At 39.9% G+C, this 13719-nt stretch overlaps 1 long non-coding RNA gene across 1 annotated transcript; it reads right to left on the bottom strand.

The window, feature by feature from the left end:
• Window positions 1-1045: 1045 nt before the first annotated feature.
• Window positions 1046-10085, bottom strand: LOC120294950. The gene is made up of 3 exons (XR_005552306.1): window positions 9970-10085; window positions 1191-1290; window positions 1046-1067 (listed from the first exon to the last, which is right to left on the bottom strand). It is a non-coding gene; the product is annotated as an uncharacterized LOC120294950 (long non-coding RNA).
• Between the last annotated feature and the right edge of the window lie 3634 nt (window positions 10086-13719).

Genomic DNA, 13719 nt, shown 5'->3' on the forward strand with positions numbered 1-13719 from the left:
AAAGTTCTTCGAAAGCTAACTTTCCTCCATAAAAATTACTAACCATATTGAGAAATTACGGACTGAATAGAAGCTTTAACTACAATAAATACTGACACTCTGAAATCTACTTCCCACATGAGAAAACGAGAAAACGTACCCCTTCACTCTCTGAAAACACACTAATTACGCGAAAAGGTTAATTATTCCTTATAAATTCGAAGTTATTTTTCCACTTTGGAAATTGCTATTCTTCTGAAAGTAAATATGCAAAAAAGGGTGAATACTTACTTCTATACGATATACAACGTTGAAAAGAAGTGCTTTTTCTACTTGGAATTATATTAAGGTTCGATTTCTTTAAGGGTGGCGGGCCATTAGAAGAGGCGAGTTTTTCTTCCTCATGGAAAGTTACTAAAAAACACTTCGAAAAGATTTCGTTAAGCGCAATGAAAAAGTGGCCAATCATTAAAATACCGAAGCTTCTTCTTTTTTTTTTTTTTTTTTTTTTTTTTTTTCTGTATAAAATGCTAAATCAGTAATTTCCGCTATTTCCTTATAAGGAACCTCGTCAATCGCCTTGAGATACTTCCGGCTAATCCGAGACGAGCGACTTGCTAATGACAAAGAAGTTCCTAACCGCGATCATTGATGAGGTACTAATCATGGTGCAAGTTGCTAATCACGTTGGTGGTTTAGCAATCTCTGTCGTTGGTCTCTAAAATACTGGCCACACTGCATCATTTCAATCCCCAAAAATGGTTGCATAGAGATCCCACCCGGAGATAACGAGACGATGGCAGTACGCTTTTACTTCAGGGGATTAACCAAAAGTTGGCTCCTATAACCTGCTGAGATTTACAAGTTCCGTTCATGTCCGAAAACTCCATAATTCAAGCAAGCATCCGAAGCGGGCATGTTTTTTCCGAGCACAAAGAAGAAAGACGGCCTTGAGCACGGACTATTTTACGCTCCTCCCGAGTTCTGGGAGATTGACTTTGTCTAGAATCTTTCGGCTGTCATTACAACAGGTTGAGCCTCGGGACGCCTTCTTGCAAGAAAGGGACCCTTCTCACAGCATCTTGCAACTGTGGGCAAAGAAGGGAACATCATCAAGTCACAAAGATACACGACCTGGGTCTTTACATAACAAAATCTTGGTACGCCAAGGTATAACACGGAAATGACGCATTCCGCTCTGTGTATCTTACCTTGCTAGCAATTCCAGCCAGAGAAGGATCGTTCATCAGTTTGGTTGAACGTGTGAAAGCTTGTGTATTGCTTGGCAGCAACCGTACCTAGCTTCCATGCCTGAGAAGTCCACCATCCAAATTAAAACGCTAAATGAGAGGCAAGCGATGGACAATGCTTCAACCCACTCAACACAAGGATAAAAAGAAAAAAAGAAAAAAAAGCGTGCGCTGTGAGAGAGAGAGAGAGAGAGAGAGAGACATTCAACTCCAGATGACTTCTACTCGGTGTGCATTTGTGCGTCTGTTAAGTCACCACTCAAATTAATGGACTTAGAAATAAACAAGAATGCAGGAAAGGCCCAAAGACACATCCCCGCAGACAACAAAAGCAGAAGAAACGGAGGAAAAAAAACAGAAAATATAAAAAAGAACTTTCACAAGATCACCTATAACAAATTTATGGTCCAAAATATGTAATCACTAACACTTATGCTTAAGGAAATAGTGTTGGGAATATCGGATCCCCGAAAACCGGATTCGAAACTAAATCGAACCCCTAAAACGAATGCGGAAGACAAGCCCGGGAAAAACATGTATCACCGATCCTAAAGCACACCACGGAATCGAGCGTACCTTGTTAGCCACAGATTAAACACCAATGCTGATAAGAGGAAGAGAAAAACGATCATGTTCGATCCGATGACGTCGATTGGCCTTGAAGGGAAGACGGCGTCACCTTAAACGCTTGTTTTTCTTTTGGAGGGAGAGGGAGAGGAAACGTACGCACAAATGCCAAAATGTATCTTCCTCTCTCTCTTTCATCCCTTATATACGTTCCCTCAAAAAATAGAAACGTACCCCTTCATTCATGGGCCCTAATCCCGTGGGCCAGGCTTTTAGGCCCAACATAGGCGGACGGGCCTTAAGCCCATCACATAAAACCATCATCTCCCACTCGTACATGGTGGGCCGAATATGATTCTCTTGACCTCTCTTCAACATTCATACCGGTGAATAATCCGTGCGACCAGCATACTTTGAGAGCTTGTTGCCATACATCTGTTAGGAATATATAGCAGCTCATAGTGGGCATCACATCCCGAGTAGATTTAGTCTGCAGTTCCCTAGATCGAACAATCACATTTATATCTCTCTTGATCTCTTTTAAACAATGATATATATATTGTATTCACAATTATGATTATCTCAAAGACAGTCATAATTGGTTAACCAGTGAATACAAAACTACAATGTGATTCTCCAAATTTGATATTCCTCTTTCCTTCAAACTCTCAATTTCAGTTCGGCTTGCTTTTCTAGAAATGTCCCATTAGATCGAATCAAACTCATGACCATTGGCAATATTCTAAGATAGTAAACACTAAATAGAAATCTTGAGAATAAGTAAGAGTCATGAGGGCACTAAAAATTGAGGAACTCTTTTCCTCAAGAGTCTCACACGACATAAAAGTTGAGATCAAACTTTTGTCACTCTTATTGGTCGTCTCATGCATACGTAGTATGAAATACGTATTATGGTATTAACTCATTTCCCATGGAGCATATATCTATACCTTCAATACCATACAGATGATAGTTCAGATATACCCAATGTCTAACTTGAGTTCACGTATCTACTCATTTACAAAATTCATCAGAACTCACATCTGGCATCTTAGACAGATAAAGTAAAATATGTGGGGTATTTTACTTTCGGACATAGTAAGTATTATGTCTTCATATTAACACTTAGTTAATGCGACATATGTATTTTAAGCTTGAGCTCTCTATTATCACCTAGATAATAAGCTTAAAAATAGTTTTATCTCTATTTATCACACAGTAAATAGAGGCGATTACTCGTGTGAGTGGGCTAATCTTATATCTGTCTAACATACTTTCTCAACTTAAAATAATGCACTGAGCATTAAGATGCATAAAAATCAAACAAAGATTCATAGGCATTAATGATGAAAACACAAATTCATCATATGTAAACACTTAGGGAAATTATAATATTCAGTACATCAGCCTCTACGCAATCCTAGAGATTTCATATGGCCACAAAACACATCTCTAGGTATTGGCTTTGTCATAGGATCTGCTACCATTCTATGCGTAATATGTACTGTAAGTTCACATCTTTTCGTGCAATCATATTCTTGACAAAAGTTATACTTGGTATCTATAGGTTTGGTTTTGCCATGATATTTTGGATCTTTGGTGTACACTTTTGCTGCTTGGCTATCACAGTTAACCAACAATGAATTTGCAGCAGTTCCAACAACACCTAAATGACACAAAAAATCTCTTAAGCCAAACACCTTCTTATACTGCTGTTGATAATGCCACGAACTCAACTTTCATCGTGGACAAGGTTATACACATTTGTTTCTTACTGCTCCAACATATGGTGCCATTATTCGGTAAGAAAACAAATCCATAGGTAGATTTTCTTTCATTTAAATCTCCTCTCCAATCAGCATATGAATAGCCTTCGAGTTGTAGATCCTTTCCTTAATAACTCAACGTATAATCAGTAGTTCCCTTTAGATACCTTAGTATTCTTTTAACGGCTTTCCAATGTGCTTGATCTGGATTGGATTGGTAACTGTTGGAGAAATCTTTCCAGAATATTTTGAAGCTGACAAAACATTTCTATCAGTCTAGTCTTGATATTATTGGTTTAAAGTCTCAAGACTTTGTAATCTCAAGACTCAAGACTCAAGACTCAAGACTCAAGATTATTCTCACCGACGTCTTTCTAATCCAAAGGTGGCGTAGGATATCCGAAGCCGAAGTATATGGTTGGGGATTTGATCCAATCCTCCGAATAGATCCCTTGGTTGGATAATCATTTCGGATTCTTTTGATTCTTATCTAAGATCAATTGAAGATCTGATGGTCGACGAAACATTCTTGGAATGTTCTATTCTTGAAACCAAAATCCTGATTGTATGGGCGAACGGATTGATGGGCTATCATCGATTCCTTAAATAGCTCGGATGATCTTCTTAATTGATTCCGTCCAACGGGTAGATTGGAGGAATTCCTTTGGTAAGTGCCAACGGCTATGATGGCATAAAGGAGTATAAAAGGAAGACGTTCTAGTTGTTTTAAGTGTGTGATCGATAGATAAATTCCAGAGTCTGAAGAACCTTGATTGTTAGTCGAGACAGTTCGAGCGAAATTGTATACACAGAGAGTGTTTGTACTTGGTGATACCTTGAGCGAGTGTAGTAGATCATCTACATCGAGAAATCAAGGAAGATCAACACTGTAACATCTCTTTGTTCATAGTGGAATCCAGCCAATCGACTGTCAGTGCAGAAGAGTGGACGTAGGCTTGAATCAAGCCGAACCACTATAAACCTTGTGTTTAATTTTCTTTTCCTTTACTCGTCTTACGATTGATTTTTTAATCCTTCATCTGTCTAAGTATTGCGCAAACTGCAAGAAAATTTTCATAAACCTATTCACCCCCCTCTAGGTACTCGTACTAGTATTATCAGTAACTACTCACCATTCCAACTGTAAAACATATGTTAGGTCTTGTACACATCATAGTGTACATTAAGCTTCTAACAGCACTAGCATAAGGAACATGTTTCATTTGTTCATTCTCTTGTGGAGTCCTTGGACACAGTCTATGGCTCAATCATTCACCTTTTGCAATATGAGTGTCTATGGGTTTACAATCTTGCATACGAAATCGTTTAAGAACCTTGTTTATATATCTTTCTTGCGAAAGAGACAACGATCTCTTCGAACGATCTCTCGAAATCTTAACTCCAAGAATGTATGCAACCTCAATCCTTCATCTTAAAGTTGGAAGACAACCAACTCTTGACAATATTAACAAGCTCCATATTGCTTCCGGCAATTAGTATATCATCAACATATAATGATATGATCACAAATTGATAATTGGATCTTTTGATATATACACAATGATCCTCATCTATCATTGTAAAGTCATGTGCCATTATGGCATTATGAAAACGTATATACCATTGTTTCGATAACTACTTAAGACCATATATCGACCTCAAAAGTCAACATACCTTTTCTTCTTGGCCTTTCACTATGAAACCAACAGGTTGTTCCATATATATTTCTTCCTCTAATTCTCCATTGAGGAAAACAGTCTTTACATCCATTTGATGTAATTCAAGATCCATACTAGCCACTATTGCCAGAATAATGCAAATCGAGGTAAATCTCACTATAGGAGAAAATGTTTCTTCATAATCAATTCCTTCCTGTTGGTTATACCCCTTCGCCACAAGGCGAGCCTCATGCCTTTCTATCGAGCCATCAGCTTTTGCTTTATTTTGAGAATCCACTTGTTCCCAATAGCTTTGTGTCCTTTTGGAAGATCAACCATTTACCAAACATAGTTTGATTTCATTGACTCAATTTCCTTTTCCATTGCATAAATCCGTTTTTCCTTACTAGGGCAATTTAGAGCCTCATTAATATTTCTTGGCTCATCCTCATCTTGCGGAGCAATCATAAAAGTTTCCCCTTCGATGTTAAAACGTCGACGGGGAATACTTTGGCGACTTGTTCGCAGTATGGGAGATTGTACACTTAGCACATCATTTTCCATTATGCTCCCACTAGGATTAGATAATGATGACTTCGTCTCATCATGTGGTTGCAATTGAGAATGAGTTGAATTCAATTCATCACTTCTCATATTACTCCCATTTGGACGAACTCCACTAATATCATTATCTTGATTCAAGATTACAAATAGGGAGTAATCTTCCCCTATTTCGCCATTCTTAGGAAATTCATCCTCTAAGAATGTGACATCTCATGATTCAAATTCAGTTATGCTCACACTTTCCTGTTCACCTATGAACACATACTCTTTCGAGTGTTCGGAGTATCTTATTAAAATACTCTTATTTCCTTTGGGACCAAATTTCCCAAAATTGTGAGAGGATTCATGAGTATAGGTAGCACAAACCCCATGGCTTAAGAAAACTTAAGTCCGATTTTCTACCTGTCCATAACTCATATGGAGTAGAAGTAACTGATTTGGAAGGCATCCGGTTAAGTATATAGGCAATAGTTAACAACGCATCACTCCAAAAAAGTGATTGGTAAGTTAGCACGCGCCATCATGGACCTAACCATTTCCAGTAGGGTTCTGTTTCTTCTTTACGCAACACCATTTTGTTGAGGAGTATATGGAATAAACAACTGTGTTTCTATTCCTTTTTCATCACATAATTTTTTTGAACTCATCAGATAAATATTCTCAACCTCGATTGGATCTCAATACTTTTATTTTCTTGTCTAATTGATTTTCTACCAAGTTCATAAACCTTTTGAAACATTTTAATGCTTCAGATTTATGAGAAATCAAATAGACATATCCGAATCGAGTATAATCATATATTAAAAGTGATGAAATAAACAGCTCCATGCTTTCCTCTCACATTCATTGGACCACAGACATCAGAATGGATTAAATGCAGAGGAAATTAAGCTATTTTACCTTTTTCAAATGGTTTTCTTATCGTTTTCCCTACTAGGCAATGCTCACATATGGGCAAATCGACTTTTTCAATGTTGCCCAACAAGCCCTCTTTGGCTAGTCTATTCATATGTTGTTGGTCAATATGACCAAGTCTAGCATACCACATAATCACATCATTATCATATTAAGTAGAAGACGTGAAACAAGGGAATAACAAATATTGACATCACCACAGTCAACATATAGTACAACAAAACCATCCAGAAAGTGACCACAACCATAGTAGTTTGTATCCAAATACAAATCTACACAGTTATTACAGAAGTTCACACTAAAACCAAGTTTAATCAACATCAAAATAGACACTTAAATTTCGATGAACCTCCGGAGCATATAGAATATCATGTAGGAACAAGGTGCGTCCACCACGCATGTTCAATTGGCAGGTGCCAATTCCTTTAACTCTCAGCTCTGGAGTTATTTTCTACATAGATTCACTTAGTTCCAGTTGGTATTGTCGGAATTCCACGAAAGGATTCTCTATCCTTCGCTATATGGTCTGTTTCTCTTGAATCTACAGTCCATAAAGGATTAGATTCAACCAATAATGAACTTGACACATAAGCAAAGTTCTCAAATGTACAAGAGGTGTTTACCTTTTTCGGCTCACAACAATTGCGAGCATAGTGACCCTTCGTGTCACAATTGTAACACCTCACCCTTGACATTTTCTTCACTTGAGGACGTTTTCCTCTCTTGTGTTGGTTAACTCTTGATTTCTTGCAACAATGACTTGATCCTTTGCAATCCAAAATATTGAACGAATCAATACACTTGCACTTAGAGTTCAAAGCCCTTTCTGAGCTAGAACCAGCATTGCAAATGTCTATTTTCGACTCAAATGCCGTTAGGCGGTCCTTTACTAGCTCAAGGTGGCGCACGACATCTCAAGATCTTCCATAATATGGTCAAGAGCTTCTAGTGCTTCTTACTTTTCCAGCACATATTGAATCTTCATATTCAATATTTCACAATTGTTATTGTTCATATCAGCAATTATGTTCTTAGTTGCTGAAACCATCGATTTGAACACATCAGACATATATGCACGAATAATTAATGGCTATCATTTATGCATCCACTTTGCACAGACCCATCATATCAATGAATAATTTTAAGTAAGGTTTCAGAATCAAAAGGTCACTACGTTTCCAATCATCCTCCAAAAATCCTAACTTAAAACTATTATTAATATAATTGTCTTATGCAAAATAAATTCTATGAAGTTACAAAAACTTCTGTGAACTACCCACAGCAGTCAACAATAACAGAAAGCAAATAATATCTAACATCCAATAGAATAACAATACTTTCACATAATACAACTATCTATTACATTAAGTAATATATACAAAGAAATATCAACATAGAAAAAGATATTCACACCCAAAAACATCTCAAACTAATCTAAGAAATAAATAGGGAATGTTCCTTCTAATCCGTCATTCAAAATATCCAAGAAATTTGAAGGCACATTTGCCAACCATGGAAAAACTTTAGGAGAGCTCTCATGTCACCTCGAAGGCGCATTCACTCTGCGCCATGTGGTGCTCAATCTAAGGGTTGAAGTTTTGGTTAACTCAATCCTATAGTACTCTCTAACAAAAGCTACCACTAGGCTCCTATAACCCGGGACCACGTTGACCTCCCATAGCCGATCTAATACTGCTTGCCATTCAGGTGGAAGAGTATTCATCAAAGCCGACACCTTCTCAAAATCCGGCATAAGATAACCATTCCAGATGATTTCCTATATCATCTGATTGACCCTGACCACGTGTGATACTAAATCACCGCCATGTCACCGATAATCAGCTAACTCTGTCATCAGCCTTTTAAGTCTTGCACTTCCCTCGTCCGTTCTCGGGATTGCAGGTATCCGTGCATAACGCATCATAGTTCCTACAATAAATGCAGAACTAAAAATGGATCACTTATAATCCATAATGAACATAAGGGAAAATACATAATTTTCCATGATTCATGCAACAAATGCACAATAAAAAATGGATTACCTATAACCCACACATACATAATTGAAAAAGAAACATTTTTTTCTTTTTTTCGGGTCAACGGTCAACGGGCGGTGAGTCGGGCCGGTTGGACTGGATGGGGGGTTGGACCGATCCAGACCGGTCGGGCCGGTCGGACGAATCGACCGGCACGTGCCGCGTGCGTGCGTGGGCTAACGTCACGCAAACGTTAGCCGGCGCATGCGCTGAGCTTCCGCGCATGTTGGGTTGGGTCGAGTCGCCGGTCGGGTCACCGGACGGTGACCGGCCGGCCAACGGTTGTTGGCGATGACATCATCTTGGCGGTTACCGTGACGTCACGGTGACGTTAGCACGCGTCGGTTCGCCGACCGGCGGTGCGCACGTGCCCGGTTCGCCGACCGGCACGTGGGCGCCCACGTGCAGTGGCTTCTGGCAGCGATTGTGGGCACGTCCGGCGTCGCTTGGCGGCGCACAACATGTCGACGGACTCGTCTCGACGAGCTCTTTCACCCTATGCCTTCAGAAATTGATTTCGACTTACGGAAACTCGAAAAAATGGATGAACAGTGCTCGGGTGTCGGGATTTCTCGCTCCGATCCGTGTCGGCCGATTATTTTTGCGAAAAATCAATCAAAAAACATCAAAGGGGTCGGGAAAACATGAACTAAGGCTCTGATACCAATGTTGGGAATATCGAATCCCTGAAAACCGGATTCGAAACTAAATCGAACCCCTAAAACGAATGCGGAAGACAAGCCCGGGAAAAACATGTATCACCGATCCTAAAGCACACCACGGAATCGAGCGTACCTTGTTAGCCACAGATTAAACACCAATGCTGATAAGAGGAAGAGAAAAACGATCATGTTCGATCCAATGACGTCAATTGGCCTTGAAGGGAAGACGGCGTCGCCTTAAACGCTTGTTTTTCTTTTGGAGGGAGAGAGGGAGAGGAAACGTATGCACAAATGCCAAAAGGTATCTTCGTCTCTCTCTTTCATCCCTTATATACGTTCCCTCAAAAAATAGAAATGTACCCCTTCATTCATAGGCCCTAATCCTATGGGCCAGGCTTTTAGGCCCAACATGAGCGGACGGGCCTTAAGCCCATCACATAAAACCATCAAATAGCATTGACATAATTACTAAAGCTCCAACCTACATGCTTCAAGGGATAACATCTCCATCTGATGATCATGTTGGTGCTTCCGTAACATGGTGAATAGGAAAGTGAGCAATATAAAAATACCTATTTTTGTGGTTTCAATGCTTGGGTCAGTTACGATATCTACTATCTCTTCTTTTGAGCAGATCTCCATCGGGCACCATGGCCTAGCTACCAAAGCTGTAATTCGCCTATAACCCTGGAAATATCAAGCTCATCACAATGGCTGACAAGTGAAATTAACCACAAATAGCAATGAGCTTCATTAAGCACATAGCTAAAAACCATCAAATAGATCTCAACATTCATCGGTCAATCTCCAATTTTGGACCAGAACATCAATGTACACTTACACGTTGATTATTTTAGTTTATGTATACTTTACATCTAAGGAAGAACAAAGCTTGGCTCCTACAAAAAGTTTTTTCCTCTTTGTGCATAGGAAAATAACATAGAACCAATCATTATGTTTCCTGGAAAATTGAAGAAATCCTACTTGATGCTCCCGATTACCAAATGGATCTGCTTGTTGTAACCATAAGTGGATACACAATAGTAAAACTGAGAAAGAGTAGGAAGCAACCAGAAAGGTAATGACCAACTCGATTCATAATTCCTATAACAAAATCATCTATTTCCAGTCCTCCCCTCTTTCTCTTCAGCTAAAGAAGCAAGCGTAGAACACACTACCCGAGGATAAGATTCTCAAGGAGGATCTCGCCACATACTCGAACTCGAATGGTTTTATAGATAAAATCCAAGGTTGGTTGATGCATGTTATGCACGAAGGAACATACATAAACAGTAATAATTGTGCCCAAATCCAAAGCAGAGCAAGTTCCACATTTGTCCAGAGTAATATTTTATAAAAATGAGAGAGATCTGTAAATGACACACCGCTAAATGAGTTTTTGCCTCCTTCTGAAGAACTGATAGGAAAAGGCCTTGCGAATCTGGCACAAGCTCAGCAATTGGAAGGGAAAAGAAAAAGGAGCTAAAACACCCAATTAAGGAGTTGCTAAACAAGCATTCAACAGTTTCTACATACTGTCTTCAAGGCTGTTGCTTAATGACTTATATCCATCACACATTCATCTCACAGGTCAGGAGATGTATTGTTTCTATTCAGTGCGTGAATGCAACAGCTAGTTAGTCATGCTTCCTAGCTTTTGCTCTGAAATAGACATAAAAGCACTAAAGGAAGAGATTCCACATAAGAAAATAAACTAACAGACAGACAAGATGAGAAACTCTAAACAGGTCAGTCTCGTGAGTTCATTATGAGATCATAGACCTTCATGTAAATATAGATTACGAGCATACTCAAGGTCGCAATGAGTCAATGACCCAAAGGAACTGCTATTGATGACTATAGAATTTTCTCCCAAATATGGGACCTGCCAACCTGCTCATGAGCTTTAATATAGAATTTTCTCAAACATCTCATTGGCTGTAATAGATTTGTCGACAACAAATTCGAAGGGCCCATTCCACTTCCATCGCTTGTCACATTATTTTATGTTATTGCGAGTAATAATATTACAAGAAAGGTCCCTTCTTCAATGTGCCATGCCACCAAGTTCGAGATCCTTGACTTGTCGCACAACAAAGATAACAGTAGCTTGCTTCGGTGCTTAACAAATTTCAGTAACAATCTGTCAATTATGAACTTGCAAATGAACCAATTTGAGGGCACAATTCCTAGATCATTTTCTCAGAGAAATAACTTGTCAACTCTTGACTTGAGTTGAAATCCATTTGAAGGCACATTGTCATGATCCCTTGTAGGGGTGAGCGCAGTTCCCGAGTAGAACTGGAAACAAGAGAACCCAACCGAAGGGTTCGGTTCGGTTCCCAGTTCTCTTTTTCTGGAAATCGACGATTCTCAGTTTCGGAACTGGCCCCTTTAGAATTGGTTAGGGTTCCTAAAAATCCTCAAATCAATTTTTATTATTTAGTGTTTATCCTTAGTAGTCAATTTGGTTCTCCTCTCTCGTTCTTTGCCTCTACCTCGTCCCTAACGTCGCTCGCCCTCGATGCCGCCGCCGGACGCCACTTGCCCTCGATACCGCCGTTGGAAGCCGCTCGTTTCACCGTTGGATGCCAATCTTCCCCTGCCTTGCCTCCCTCGACGTCGTCACCCCCCGCTCGCCCTACAGCTCAGCCGTTAGACGCCACTCACCCTCAACGCTGCCGCTGGACGCTGCTCGTCCCCGTGGATGCCATTTGCCACTCACCTAGTCGCCCCCAACACCGCTCGCCGCTTGCCCAACCACCCTCGACGTTGCTCACCCAATCGCTCCCAACACCTCTCGTCCAATTGCCTCCGACACTGCTCGCCACTCGCCTAGCTGCCCCCGACGCCACTCGTGACTCACCGCTTGCCTTTCGTGCCGGTGATCTCTGCCGACCCCTCTCTCCGTCATTTTGCGAAGTATCGCAAAATTGAGCAAAGCCCTTTGCTGCCCTGTAGATTTTAGTTCTCCTTTAGTGTCGTTTTTTTGTGCAGCCTATGCATTTCATTCGGAAGAGAGGAATGTAAAGGTGGGTATGTTTAGGGGAGCATTTACTGCATTCAATTAGGTCAAAAATTTTGGACAACGTAGAAATTGAAATTGAGTTGAGACAATTCATTTGCTTATTAACATATAGTTGGCTTCTGTTGCAGTTCATGATATGCTATGGCTTTTCGTTGATTTACTTTCTCGAAACCATTGTCTCTTGGCACATCTTGGTTCTGATCGATAGTGTCTCAGTTCCCTCTTTTTATGTTATATGGTGAATGAGTTGGAAAATATAGAAAAGTCATTCTTGGTGATTTCATCTTTAGGTTGCATTCCCCGTGTCATACAAATTTTGGGTTTGTTCTTTGTTCCAGAGTCTCATAGATGGTTGGTAAGTTATTAGTGGAGTAGAGGCATAAGCATTAACATTTTAGTGGCAATCCACTTTGACACACAATCGAATTGGTGCGGATTGCCATTCTAAGTATATGCTAGTTGTGTATAATCATAGAACTCAATGACGAAGCCAAGATTATGAACTTTTCATTGTAATAATAGCAGAAAATCATTCGCAGGTATAAGTCCACCGAGAAAAGGAGTTTGAAGTCACATTATAGAGACTCAGAGGCAAAAGTGTCAATATTACTCAGGAAGCAGCCGGTATTAGAGTAATATCTCAATCTCGCTTGTCTTTTAGATAATTTGGAATTGTCTGGTTTTTACTACTAAGGTATCTCATTTTTTTCATGCCTCGAACATTGAGTGTGCGCACATGTCTCTACGGTCGATACAAATGCGGCATTCCCAAGACACGTTGCCGACCCATTCATTTTTAATGCACATGCGGAAGCGTATAAATAACCCCTGACAACAAACATCATGGGATAGGAAAGTAGGGCACATTTTACAAAATACCACTTTTATAAACAATGGGTTTAGATACAAAATGAGTTTGGTCAAAAGTCTACAAAAATGTCGGCTCTCAAAAAGGAATTGTCCTACGACCTACTAGTCGGACACAAACGCCGATCCTTCAGAATCCACCTCCACAGACTCCGGGGCTTTGGTCCTCCACAACCACCTTTTAAGGATATGAAAATGTTATATAATAACCAGTGAGACAATGTCTCAACAAGTCCACCCCCTTAGGAAGGAAATACGCCTCAGGGCGCTCTAGCTACACAACCACACAATGAGAACAGATGACTTACCTCGCCTCAGTTCCTTCTCGCACGTCAGCATAGTTCATATCACAAATGCATATAATAAATGCATATAACAATTGAAATGCCTCAACAACTCAATAAATCATAAGGATCTCGATTATAAG

This window comes from Eucalyptus grandis, chromosome 6 (assembly GCF_016545825.1).
Source record: "Eucalyptus grandis isolate ANBG69807.140 chromosome 6, ASM1654582v1, whole genome shotgun sequence".
Classification (NCBI taxonomy): Eukaryota; Viridiplantae; Streptophyta; class Magnoliopsida; order Myrtales; family Myrtaceae; genus Eucalyptus; species Eucalyptus grandis.